Below are 13,288 nucleotides of genomic sequence, written 5' to 3'. Positions count from 1 at the left end.
GTGAATGGCTGACTCTAGAGCGAAGAGAGGACAAAAATAGAAATTGTGACTAAATGCCAGACTGTGATTTTGGAAGCTAGTGCTTCCTTTTATACCCATCTTTAGCAGAGTTAATAACAACACTGATTTTTTTTAATGTAATACTCTTGACAATGTGGCTGACATGGTAAATTTCATCAATCATTATAAAAGCAGACCCTGGCAGGCTTTTTCTTTGGGGTCATTTCATTGTACCTGATGTCACAGCCCACTTCTTTACTCAAGTTTATGGTGAATGTTCCAGAATAAAACCTTAACATTTTATATATGCAAGATCAGATATTCTGTTCATAACTAAAGTTGGAAGAACTTGAAGATATATCAATTAATCTGCATTTAAGAAGAGTATTATTTGCCGTGTTCACGTCAGAAAAATATTACTGGAATGAATACCAGGGCAAGCAAGTGTTAAGTCATTGGTTTAAGTATCCTTAGAAGCACTGTTTCAAGCCTGGACAAATAGTTAAACATGGAAGCATGTCTTAGACATGGGAGCACAACTAGCATTTTAGGACTTGACTAATGAGGTGTTATAATAGATGACAATGTGCCTTCCAATTTCTGTATAAATAAAGTTGGAATGCCAAACAAAAAATTTATGGGCAGCAAATAAATCCAAAGAGATTGGAATAGTGTTTATATCTACTCTTTGAGAGGATAAATTGTTCAAGTCATTAATTATGAATTCTTAATTGCACTCTAGGTGTAACCCTTAAGCTCTGGAGTATACTTTGTGTTGTGGGAACTGAAAGGGCTCCCATTAGGCCGGGTAATGGGAAGCCTGATCAACTCTGCTTGCAGAGCAGGAAGGTATGCATGAGTACTTTCAGCCTGTTCTACATTCAGTAGATGGCAGTGGTATGCAGTAGTATATTAATTCCGGATTTTCTCTTGAGCAGACACTCTTGCCTCTGTGAATACAAGCTGTGTTGATTTGGGGATTTATCTGAGACTTTTTCTTCCCGAGAAAATACTGAAGTACTAGATAATTCTTCACTTGCTAGAGTAGAAAGTGACAGAAAATGAAAAAAAACATTGCTAAGTTATTCTAATCTTCATTACACAGCACTTGGAGGAATCTGGTAAGCTTTGAATTTCAACAGCCATATTACATCCAAAAAGGAATGTGTCTGTCTGGAGCATTGACTCATTTTCCATCTATGCTCAGTATGTACACATCAAAGTCTCAAAACAAAAGTATTCAGTAAGTGGGAACTGTATGAGTTACTTAACAGGAGTAGTAACATGGACTTCTTGGAACACTGTACACAGAAATAGATATTTTCCCTTGTCTAAAGGAATGGATTGCAGATCTAGTGGGGGAAAGCTGGGTATGTGAGTTGTACGTATAAACAAAAAAATTACTAAAGTTATTGTAAAACTTTTAATTGAGGAAAACTGGAAGAAAAAGAACAAAACAAACCCAGAAATGTAGCTTGTGTAGCAGAAATTGCAGATGAGTAGTCTAAGAGAATTAAGATACATCATTTAAGTAGATATTTTCTCACATGGCAGTTATTTCTAACACAAATAATATAAAATGTTTAATTATTTAGGATTGATAATGATGGAACCCTTTCTGCACAAAGGGTTTTTTCCCTCTCTATGAGAGACTGCAATAAGAAAAGGGTTAAATCTATTAGTCTGTGGACTGAGTTGTAACACAACCACAAATTCATCCTAAGGATTTTGAGTGCTCCTAAGGACCTTAGAATCAATTGGTGGTCCCTTAGTAGGGAGTAAAAATGTCCCACTTTTTCAACAAAGTGCATACTCTGTTTCTCTGCTGTTTCAGATGCCACATGAGGAATCAGTAAAACATTTCAATCTATACTGATATGTTTATTGTGCACAGAACAAAAAGTAATATCATTCTGGTAGAAATGGCATAGCAGCATAGAAAATATAGCATTTCCAGCCTAGCCAAAGCTGCTGGAAGCCCTCAGTTTTTCAGGTAAGGACTTTGTCCAGCCCTGAGCCCAGAAGTAAGAGTTTTGTGTACTCTGGTCACAGCCAAAGTGTTATAATGAAAGGAGGAAATTAAGACCTTTTAATTGGTTGGGGTACTAAAGAAAGAAGTACATACTGATTGATTCAACCATGCTTAGCATCATCTGCTGCTGAGGGCTGTGCTAGGAGCTGCTCTCCCAGGCACTGTGAAACCTCAGTGTGGAAACTGCCCCAGCCAGGGGTTGGGATCCACTCCCTGTCACAGCTGCCCACGGTGGTGGCCACATGTTTCTGTCTACCTCTAGCTGTTAAATCCAGGTGAGAGCTGTATGCACACAATTCATACTCCATTTATTCACAGGGTATTTTATCTGTGATTCCCACAAACACCTATGTTTTACTCCACACCACACTGAATTCTTATCAAATGACCATTAACAATTTTTTTCTCCACTAGGATGCCTCATCTTTGCTCTTTGAACTGTTTTCTATTTTGAACAAAACTCTTTTCAATCTTTTGTTGAACTGAGGCAGTACATCTATATCTAAAAGTTGTAGGAATAGTTATAAGTGTAGATTAAATGCAGAGAAAGGATGTTTTGGGACATTAAGTTTTTGAATATATGTATTTTTTAAGCACTGTTTTTCTAGGGTTTCACTTATACTTCAGACAATCATGCTGAGGATACTTTCATCCTGGCATTGCCATGTCATTTTATTCACTCCTCTTCCTAACATATTACTTTACCTGGTATTATTATCTCGTTCTGGTTGAATTCCATCTCTGTTGCTTCAATTCTTCTGGGAACTTAAAAAATTCTTTACAAATTAACATTTGAAGGATTTTGTTATCATTTTTATTACCAAACATTTTATGCTCTGTGCCAAGTAAACCATCTTGACATTGTTGAAAGGATGCAGACCTCCTCCTAGTAGCATTTCACCTTGTAATGCTGCAGTAGGCAAGAGTTGCCATCTTTAGGCAAGGTGGAGAATTTGTAGGAAAGAAAAGCTCCATTCAAATAAATGTGACTTGTCTGTGTAAGTACTTGAGACAGTTTTGCTGACAGAGTTCCAATATTTTTGGGAGCATGAAATTTCAACCATTACAAGATTTATTTGTATACTATGAACCAATATAGCCTTTGAAACTCCGTAGAGTCTTGTCCTTTAAAATGTCGCATTTGTTTAAAACTCTGCAAAAACATACTATGTTGTAAGCCGTTTCATGACATGAAATGTCCTTTCTGAAAAACAAAACAAAACAAAAAACCAAAACCCACATGTTATTTTCATGCCAAAATGTTTTGGAAGCCTTCATCTGGGTTTATAATAGAAGAGTCAGCTGCATCTTACTGCTGACAGTTTTCTTCTGCCATTTCACAGACAGAATCAAGAAAATGCACAACTGTAGTGGATTGACTCTAGCTGTATGCCAGACACCCACATATGCCACTCTATCACTCCCCTATACAACTGGACAGGGGAGAGAAAATATAATGAAGGTTCATGAGGTAAGGACCTGGAGAGATCAATTGCCAAACACTGTTATGGGCAAAACAGGCTGGAGTTAGAGATACTAATTGAATTTACTGCTTACAAAATCAGAGCAGGATAATGAGAAGTAGTGTAAGACCTTATAAACACCTTCCCCCACCCCTCATTTCTTCTCAGCTCTACTACCTCCCCCTCAGTGGCAGAGGGAGACAGGGGATGGACATTAGGTCTGTTTATTGCATGTGGTTTCTGCTGCTGTTCCAGCATGGTATCCCTCCCACAGGAGACAATTCTTCATGAACTTTTCCAACTGTAGCCTGTCCCAAGGGGAACAGTCCTCCACAAACTGCTGCTATGGGGACTACTCTTCCATGGGGTACAGTCCTTCAAGGACAGGCTGGTCCAGTGTGGGTCCCCATGAGGTCACAAGTCCTACCAGGAATCCTGCTCTAGCCTGGGCTTCTCTATCCATGGGTCTGCAGATCTTTGCCAGGACCCTGTTCCTTCATGGGCCTACCACAGGTTCACAGCTTCCTCTCAGGCATCCACCTACTCTGCTGTGGGGTTCCTCCAGGGGCTGCAGGTGGGTCTCTGCATCCCTCTGGACTTCCACGGGCTGCAGGGGCACAGCTGCCTCACCATGGTCTGCACCACCAGCTGCAGAGGAATCTCAGCTCAAGAACAATGGAGCATCTTCTCCCCTTCCTCCTCCATCTCCACTGATCTTGGTGTCTGCAGAGTTGTTCCTCTCAATGTTCTCAATCTGCTCTTCTCTGGCTGTAGTTACAACTGCACAATAACTTCGTTTTATTTTCTTCTTAAATATGTTATCACAAAGGTGTTGCCACCATTTCTGGTTGGCCCAGACTTGACAAGTAGAGCACTTTTGCTGTCTGATTGACACTAATTCTCTGAATAAACTACAAATATACAAAAGTTGTCTGTTAGGAGCATAAACAAATGGAGATCTTGATTTTTTCCTGCCTGAGGATGTGGAGGTTTTGTGTTCCAAGTCAACAAACTGTTGTGTGGAGTTGGCATATTTCAGGGCTGTGATCACAGTTCTTTTTATTTATATTCCATTAGGCCATGAATGTTCCTGGCACAATTATGGTGACATGATACAGGAGACAGTGCAAACATAGAGTAAAAATCAGCATGTGCTGTCACAACTTTGCAGTCTGAACAGACAAAACACAGAGAAACTGAAGGCACAGAGAGGTGGAAAGACCCACTGAAGATGGAGCAACTATGTCTTAAGTTGCAAGCTGAGGACAAACCTGAGACCAGGCTGTAGTTTATTTAATCTCAGAGTTTTTTGTTATTTCACACAAATTAGTTAAAAATTAAAATTCCTGTCAGCTGCTGAGTGCTGAATAGCAACTGAAAGAATAATCTTCTGGGGAATTAGCTTTACTATAGCGGTTAAATCAACTTTGGAAATTTTATAACAAAATTTGAGAGATGGGAGCTGGATCAGGTGTTGCTTACTGATTCCTAGCTTGGATCTGGCTAGCTCTCCCCATCATCACATTTATCCCACCTGGGATGAAACTCAGGCAGATCTAGTCACCTCTTACCTAAAGCCATGAGATGTCTGAAATGTCATAGCTTGATAGAACTAATAGTATGGATTGGCTTAGAACCAACTTTGCATTATAAACTTAACCATTCTGTCTGTGAAGCAGAGCTGGAAAACCCTCAACATTTGTCTTGTCCCTAGAGTTTACCATAAATATTTCTGCTATTTTAGACAGAAGAGCCAATAGCAAATCCATCTTAGCACCATTTAATAGCTGCCCATGGCCAGTGCTGTCTGTGGAAGTACAGGCAATATTTTGTCCCAGATGAGTAAATATCTAAGGATATGCATAGAAATCCTAATGTAAATAAGAAATACATCGTAGAACTAATGTTAATTATGATTATAAACTGACATTATGCCCAGAATGAGCACAGAATCAATAGCTCAAGTGCCTTTTAACCCAGATGTACTCTGTAGTGAGCAGTGCAGCCTTTGTAAGCCTGGGCACAAGAATGCCACAGTCTAAATATTCTCCCAGCTGAATAAAACCTATGTTACTATATCCCATAGGATATATACTGGCTGTATTTCAATGGCTTGTGTAATATGGTTTTGAGGCAAGAGTGGATTGAGTAAACTCTCTCCGGTCAAAGTTTCCCATTTTTGTGGGTTTCCCACTTAAAACACTAAAAATTTTAGTGTTTTAAGTGGGAAACCCACAAAAAGTGGTTTTAGTGTTTTAAGTGGTTTCCCACTTAAAACACTAAAAATTGTATTTTTTCATTTTCCTGGGTTTTTTTTTAGTTTTTCCCAGTGTGACTTTGAAGTGTTTTATTTTAATAATACTTTGCTGATCTATCTTATTATATTAATGCTTCTGCTTTTCTTTTGTGAAATTAGTATGTCAAAGGAATTTAACTTGCATTGTGAGGACATGAGCTTTTGTTGTGAAAATGGACACCTTAATAGGTGATAGATAACACATGAAATATGACTGGAGCAACTAAGAACTTGTTAGAAGCCAGAAAAAGCTATTTCAGAGCCTTTTTCATGATGATTTTTCACCGCTTTATAGAAGAGCTTGTCAGAAGTATGTATGGACTTGATGTCCTGCTCCTGGCTGCAGTGTGATCAGCAATCAGTGACACATATTCTATTCCAAGAAGATGTTCATTAGTTTGATTGAAATCCTAAGTCCTTTGAGACCTCAAACTCACAGTTGTGTACAGACAGAAGGGCTTGGCTATGCTGCTGGAAGAGGGGAGAAAATGACTGTGCTTGTGCTGGGCAATTCATAGTTCAGGGGGAGTTGCCTCTGCCATGAGAGCCAGAAGCGATCCAGTAACCTGTGCTGCCTGTGATTCTCATACAAATGAGCTTAGGTTGTTTTTGTGCCGGGCTGGGGGCTCACTGAGTGCGTTTCACCCAGCACTTGCACTGCCCTGTTAAGCAAAGGAGCCCTTGAAGGAAGCTGAGCCATGGGCACATGCTGAAAAGCTGATTGCTGCCCGGAGGGACAGCAGCCACAGCAGGGGAGCAGCAGGCACGCAGGCAGCGACACTCGGCTGCTTTTCAACACACAACTGACCTAGATTTCCCTGTTGGGGCAGGCTGGTGTGAACCCTGGGCCAATGTGGGTTACTCAGGGAAAGCAGACTCTGCAGTGTTCCTTCTCGGGCTTCCCAGCACAGCTACAGCTGCAATTTGATACTTGCAGTGCGTAGGTCCTTGACAGAGCATCAATCTGTCCTCCTGTTTCACCTTCTGGCCATTAAGAGGTGGGATTTTGGCTGTATACAGGCTTTTCCTAAAGAATTTTATCGGGCAAACAGAGAATTTTATGGGGCAAAAAGGAGCTACTGTTCCCACAGGAAATTCGATGCGCTTTGCAAGTGTCTGTATCTAAATGTTCTTTGTCAGAGCAAGGATGATCAGTTCCTAGCCTATCCTTCACCAGGCAGGGATTATTCATCAGTACTTGCCCACTTGAGGCATCTCATCCAAAACTCACACCAATTGTTTCCCTATTTTGCCTTTTTATATTCTTAATTCTGTACAATTTTAAACTACCTGACATTTCTTATCAGTAAAATTCTACGTTTATCGGAGAAGAAGTGGCATTTCTTCTGCAATGAGAAAAGAAATTAGTTAAAATTGACATATTTAAGGAATCATAAGTAGGTTTCCTAACCTTGGTGAGTTGCAGTAAGCTTTGGGTATTTTATCTTAAAATCCCAGCCTAAAAATACACCCATGTGACCTCTGTGAAACTGCCTAAAGCCAGTGGTAAGAATTTATCTTGGCAGATAACCAACATCTTCCTATAGTATGAAACTAGCTCACTTCTGAGCTAAATGTTGACTCAGATTGGGAATTGGAAAAAAAAGTAGGAGAATACAAGGACTTAAAATTACTTTAGATATAAGGAAATATTTTTAGTGAATAAATGTATTTAACTGCAGGTCCCAATCCTGCAAGTTAGCAATGCTCCTTGTCTTACTGCCAGGGAAGATTCTTTGAAACTGACATTACAGGCAGCTTGTTACTGTCTCCAGTAATAACTGCAGGTACTCAAAAATTTTGAGATAGGTTTTTCAGTGGAAAATTCATAAGGCTGGGGGAAGATGTACTGGTTCTGAGGGTATTTACTTGCATCAAAAGTTTCTGCTGTCAGCCAGAGGCAGCATCCCATTGAAAAAAAGAGGGAAAAAAGGAACTTTATCTTTTTGTGTTATTTCCATTTTCTGTTCTTTGTGATTATTTTGTGTGTTCTACTAGAGGCTTCTACTCTCTTGTACTTTCTGGGAAAAAAATGACATAAATGGAAAGGGAATATTTTAAAATTCACAGCACTTTTCAACAGGAGAGGAGGATAATTTTTTTACTAATATTGCAATGAAAATGTACATAGCTCATGTCTATTTTGGGTGATTTGTAGGAGAATTTCCTCTTCAGGTACTTGTTATTTTAAAATCCAAAAAGTAATATTTAGTTTGTATTTATCTACATATTTTACATAATTTCTTCAAGTACTTACATACTTGTAAGAGTCATCATTTAAATTTATATTATTTGCAGTCTTTCTATGCTTACAGCCCCACTCAGACCTAAGATGTGTAGAAACTAGTGTCAGAAAATGATTGTGAGCAGTAGGATGACCATTTGGTATTCACCTGGGAATTACCTGAAACATTTCACAGTGTTGTTTACAGGCCCACACCCCCACAACTATGAAAATTAATTCTATAGTTAATTTGGGGATCCATTTGGTTTCTGTACATCAGAAATCTTGGCATGTTATGCTTTCGGAGCTTTTGTTGTAATTCCTAGGCTACATAAATGTAATTTTTTTTCTTCTTTCCTCAGAAATTTTTCCAAGAGATTCCAGTCTAAAAGACAAGTTCATAAAACATTTTACAGGTAAGGCAGCTGCTTGTGTTTTTCCCACAGGTGTTCATTCTAAGTAGCTACAAATGCCACATCACCAATTTTTTTGAGGCTGAACACCAAATTAACATTTCTGAAGTTAAATGTGCATATTTCAGAACTAGGAAGTATTGAAGAATTCTAGTTTCATTGAATAATCAACTGAACTATCTGGTCTAAAATCACTTTCAAAATGTGCTAAGTTAAAACATTATTTTAAAGTTATTGTTTAACATTTATCCTCCTATTGTGCTTTCCATATTTATTTTCACATTCACTAATTTTAAAACTTCTCATTGAACTCTACATTTTTTTAAGAAACAGACCTTTGTGGCCAAGTAAGTTTTTACCAAATCAGGGAAGATTTTTACATCTGTCTCATGATGACTACGTGTGGAAACTTATTTAAATAATGGAAACAGATAAAACAAGGAATAAATAATTAGTGTAAATTAAATATAAAAAATAACTTGCTGTTTCAGGTATGAAAGTCTATGATGATTTCAACCAAGTACTTGAAAACTGAGGTGGAGTTGTATAATGCATTTAACTTTGGCACTGTATTGTAACTACTGAGAAAAATACTGTGCCCTCTGAATATATGGAATACAAGGGCAAGGGCAAGGTGCTTGCACTGGTTCTTTGCTCTCCAGTTCCAGCTTTCTGTAACTCAGAAAAGTGAAGGTCTCAAAGTATGATACTGCAAATCTTGTGGTGATTTTCAGGGTTATTTGAAGTATCGAAACTAAAAGCTAGAGAAATAGTTTGACATTGGAGCATGAAAAAGAGAATTGGAAATAATGATGTTTTTCCTCATTGCTGGAAGTTTCAGGCAGTGCTTGACAAGAAAGGAAGGTATTTGTTGTCTCTTTTGCTTGGGGGAAGTGTATTCCAACCCTTGGGATAAGCACATCTTTAAGGATCTTTCTGCCAATGGCTCACTGCAACCCAAGAGAATCTACAGGAAATGTGCCAGAGCCAGCTGGCCCTTCCCCCGTGCAGTAAACAAGAGTAATTGTGAGCCTGATCATTTTCAGTCCATATGAGAAAGAAATTAACATAGAGCTTCAAACCATGCTATGCCATGTGACAGAGCAACACTGAATATTCCTCTCCTGGGAAGGAGAGACAAGAGAGATTGGTTTATGTTAGTACTTAATCCATTTCCTTTTCATTTTTAGCTTTGGAAACTCCTCAGCTACCATAAAAAGCTCAACATAAGAATCTGGGGAAGCTAAGTAATGAATACAGATTGAGTTTCATTACTCAAAACCAGGGAGAAACAGCCATGAGTTTTACAGAAGTTATTGTGAGAGTGGTAAATCATAGAAAAGAAAAAGAGAAAAAAAATACTTGAAGGCCTGTCTCTGGACCCATTCATTAAATTAATAGTCCTTTTTCAGCATGAATTTAATCTAGTTGCCATTAAAATTGCTGAAATTTCTTGAGTAAGATTAGCTGAAAGGAATGAGGAAAACAGGATCATTCCAAAATACTGAAAGTTTATTTGCTGGCTCAGAATTTCTGCCAATAGTTAGTTTCTTTCAATTTTTTTTTCTTTCCTTTCCTTTCTTTTCTTTTCTATCTATCTATCTATCTATCTATCTATCTATCTATCTATTTCTCTCTCTCTCTCTCTTCCTCTCTTTCTTTCATTCTTTTTTTAAAATATATCTTAAGTTTTCCAGTGATGGAGTTTTCTGCCTGTTGTTGTTTTATATTTTATTTTATTTTTCATAGCTTTACTAGATCCTATAATCCATTGGCATTTTCTTACAATACAGTGGAACTTTGTTTTTTTTTATTTTGTTCCAATCACAATCTTCTAGCAGCCTTCATTAATTAAACTGTTAGATTACAGTCCTTACTAGTTCAAGAATTAGGACATCCTAAACTAATGAGGTTGTGAAAAAAGAAAAAAGAGAGAAGCTGAAATCAATATTATCTTTATAGTACATTATCTTTACACTTTCAGGGTTAAGAAAATTATTGCACGCTTCTCATATGCCAGGAATAATAGACAAATTTTAAGGCCAAAATAAGAACCATATGTAACAGTCCTTGACTATAGGAAAAATCATAAATAATCTTGTGAGTCATAAAGTAATCTAGCATTTTAGCTTGGAAAGCCAGCTGACACAGAGTGTTTTTTAAGGCACAATAAAATTAACATCCTATTTTTGATGACAGGGAAGAGAGCTAGAAAACCATATATTATCTGAAGGGACATGGAATTTATTTAGTGACAAAAGCCAGTGTTGTCTCCATATATGTTGGATAATTTCAAATTACTTACTTTTCCTTGAGCCTAATTACTGACTCAGATTAAAAAAAAAAAAAAAGGTAGCAAAATTCCAGTTCAGACTTGCAAAGGCTGCTCTTCTAGTTTGTTGAAAAGCTTATTTGTGGCTGAAAAAAATCTACTGAAATCCATGTACTACTGTAAAATAAATCTAATCTTCAAGTATGTTCACAGTCATAGAGAGGAATCTTCTCTGGAGCTCATGGCAGTTTGGCTTCACTATCCAGAGAGAATTAGCTTGATGTATTTTACCAGGCCCATAAACCATCTTTCAAGTTATGATACAAGTATTTTTTTCCCAGAAATTCTTCCTGGTTTCCTCTGAAAGGAAAGTTGGCCAACAAGGTCTGCTTCATGTGAATCACTTTGTAGCACTGCTTGAAGCAAGCTATTCTTATTCAGGATTCCTACTTGTACTAAATTTACATTTAAATTTAGCCTTATTCACTTAACATCAGTTTATGTCAATGTTTTCTGTCCAAACCACAGGACAGTTGTCCCCAGCTGTCAGTGACAGTCTTGCTAAGCAGGTTATGGGATACAAATATTACATTTTTGCTGTCCTTTTCAACTTCAATGTCATCAGTAATACTTTCTGGGGACATCAGCAATTCTGGAAGGGGTCTTTGGCAACTTATTACAGTTAAGCCATGTTTTATAGATAAATGGACCCACAGAATGGTTTGGATTGTAAGGAACCTTAAATATCATCTAGTTCCAACCCCCTGGCCATAAGCAGGGACATTTTTTATCAAATATTAATGTAAACAGATGGCACTGTATATCTAAAGAAGAGAGCAGAACACAACACCCTGGACATGCAGGGATCTGCCTTGCCAAATATCCTGCATTCTGCACATTGTATGCTTTTTTACTAGGATTATTTTAACAGGAGATCAGGTTCCTAGATGTTATTCAGCTGACTTTTTTTTTCCCCTCAACACCCACACTGTATATTAAGAATTTTATAAACCATCTATGTGCAAATTAAAAGCATTAGTTCATGAAAGTACTTCATCTTTCCAGGTGTTAGAAACTCATATTTGCTTAAAATATTGCTTTTATTTATCTTTACAAATAGTATCCTCAGTCCAGGTGCATAATTCCTTCTACATCAGACTACAGACAACTATTGAACAAATTAAATTCTATTGCAATTGTCATTCTATTCTTCACCATGTAAGAAATTTTACTGCTAATTTTGAATTACTGGAATTTCAAGGCTAAACCATCATTTTAATGTGTCATTTTCCTGGCTTTTATATCATGAGCATGAAGGCACAGCAAAATAATTCATTGTGTTATTTTATTATACTTGTGTTGCATCATAGTTGTTTAAGGCACAGTAAAAGACTAAATGCAATTTCAGACAAGAAAAAAAGGAGCTTAATGGTATGTGTTGTTGTCATCCATTGAAGCTGCAGAGAAGTGACACTGAGAGCTTGTTGTTAACTGCTGCTTACTTTCAAACAGGGCCAGTCACATTTTCCTCAGAGTGTAGCAAGCACTTTCATCGACTGTATCACAACACAAGGGACTGCTCAACACCAACCTGTAAGTAGCAAAGTACTTTTTAATGCTAGCTGTGATACTTGCTTGAAAGCAACACACTTTTTCTATTAAGTGTTTGATGCCCTGGTCCTTTTTTAACAGTTACTCTTTAGCACTACATTAAAAAACATACCCAAGGTCTTCTAATATATAAAGATTTTCTGTTAATGCACCTGCTGTCAGCTGAACATCATGGAGTTCCTTCAAAATGATGCTGAAATAAATGAAACCAAAACTACTCTGAAAAAAAATCAGTAGGGCATGCTTTTGCAGAGGGCAAATGTGAAACCATATTCTTCTTCTTGCTCTCTTTAGCTTTACTTCTGCAAGATAAAATCTGAACCATTCTTTACCTTCTATTAAAACTTAATAGTGGAGTTATATCTTTGGGGTTTAGTATATTTCAGCTTGTGAGCATAATTTTCTATTATATGCCCATTGTTAAACAACAGAAAATAATTTGATTCATCATTTTGTTTTTGATACTTTCAGTTCTCATCAAGCAACCTCCCTCTCTGAGACTGCAGAAGCTTTGCTTTAATACAGCCTGAATATGGTTTTGTCAGACACACTGAAAAATAGAAGTGTTCTTGGATAAAATGGATAAAAAAAGCAAACAAAAACCCCAAACCAAAATGGAAATTCCTTAAATAGAAGTTACTTCAGCATTCTCTAGTGCAATGGACAATTCAATTAAAGTCAGTGGAAAATAATAAGCAATGTGTTTTAATTAGAGTAGGTGAATCTCATTAGGGATGTGTAAGTACAAACTGTGGGCAAATTTTGGTGCTTTGGAAGATTCTCAGGATTTAACATGAAAAAGCAATGGCACTTTCTGGCTGCATCACTTAGAAGCACTGCTTGTGAGCAGCTGAAATGTTCTCTCACCATAGCTCAGCACATCCGAGGATTTAGTGTTTGAAAGGGGTTGGAGCAGCCCTCATCTCCATTTGCCTTTATGTTTATCAGAAGCTGGAGTGTAGAAATCCATGGGTGAT

The sequence above is a fragment of the Haemorhous mexicanus genome, chromosome 1 (assembly GCF_027477595.1).
Source record: "Haemorhous mexicanus isolate bHaeMex1 chromosome 1, bHaeMex1.pri, whole genome shotgun sequence".
Classification (NCBI taxonomy): Eukaryota; Metazoa; Chordata; class Aves; order Passeriformes; family Fringillidae; genus Haemorhous; species Haemorhous mexicanus.
This window is presented reverse-complemented; position numbering follows the sequence as displayed.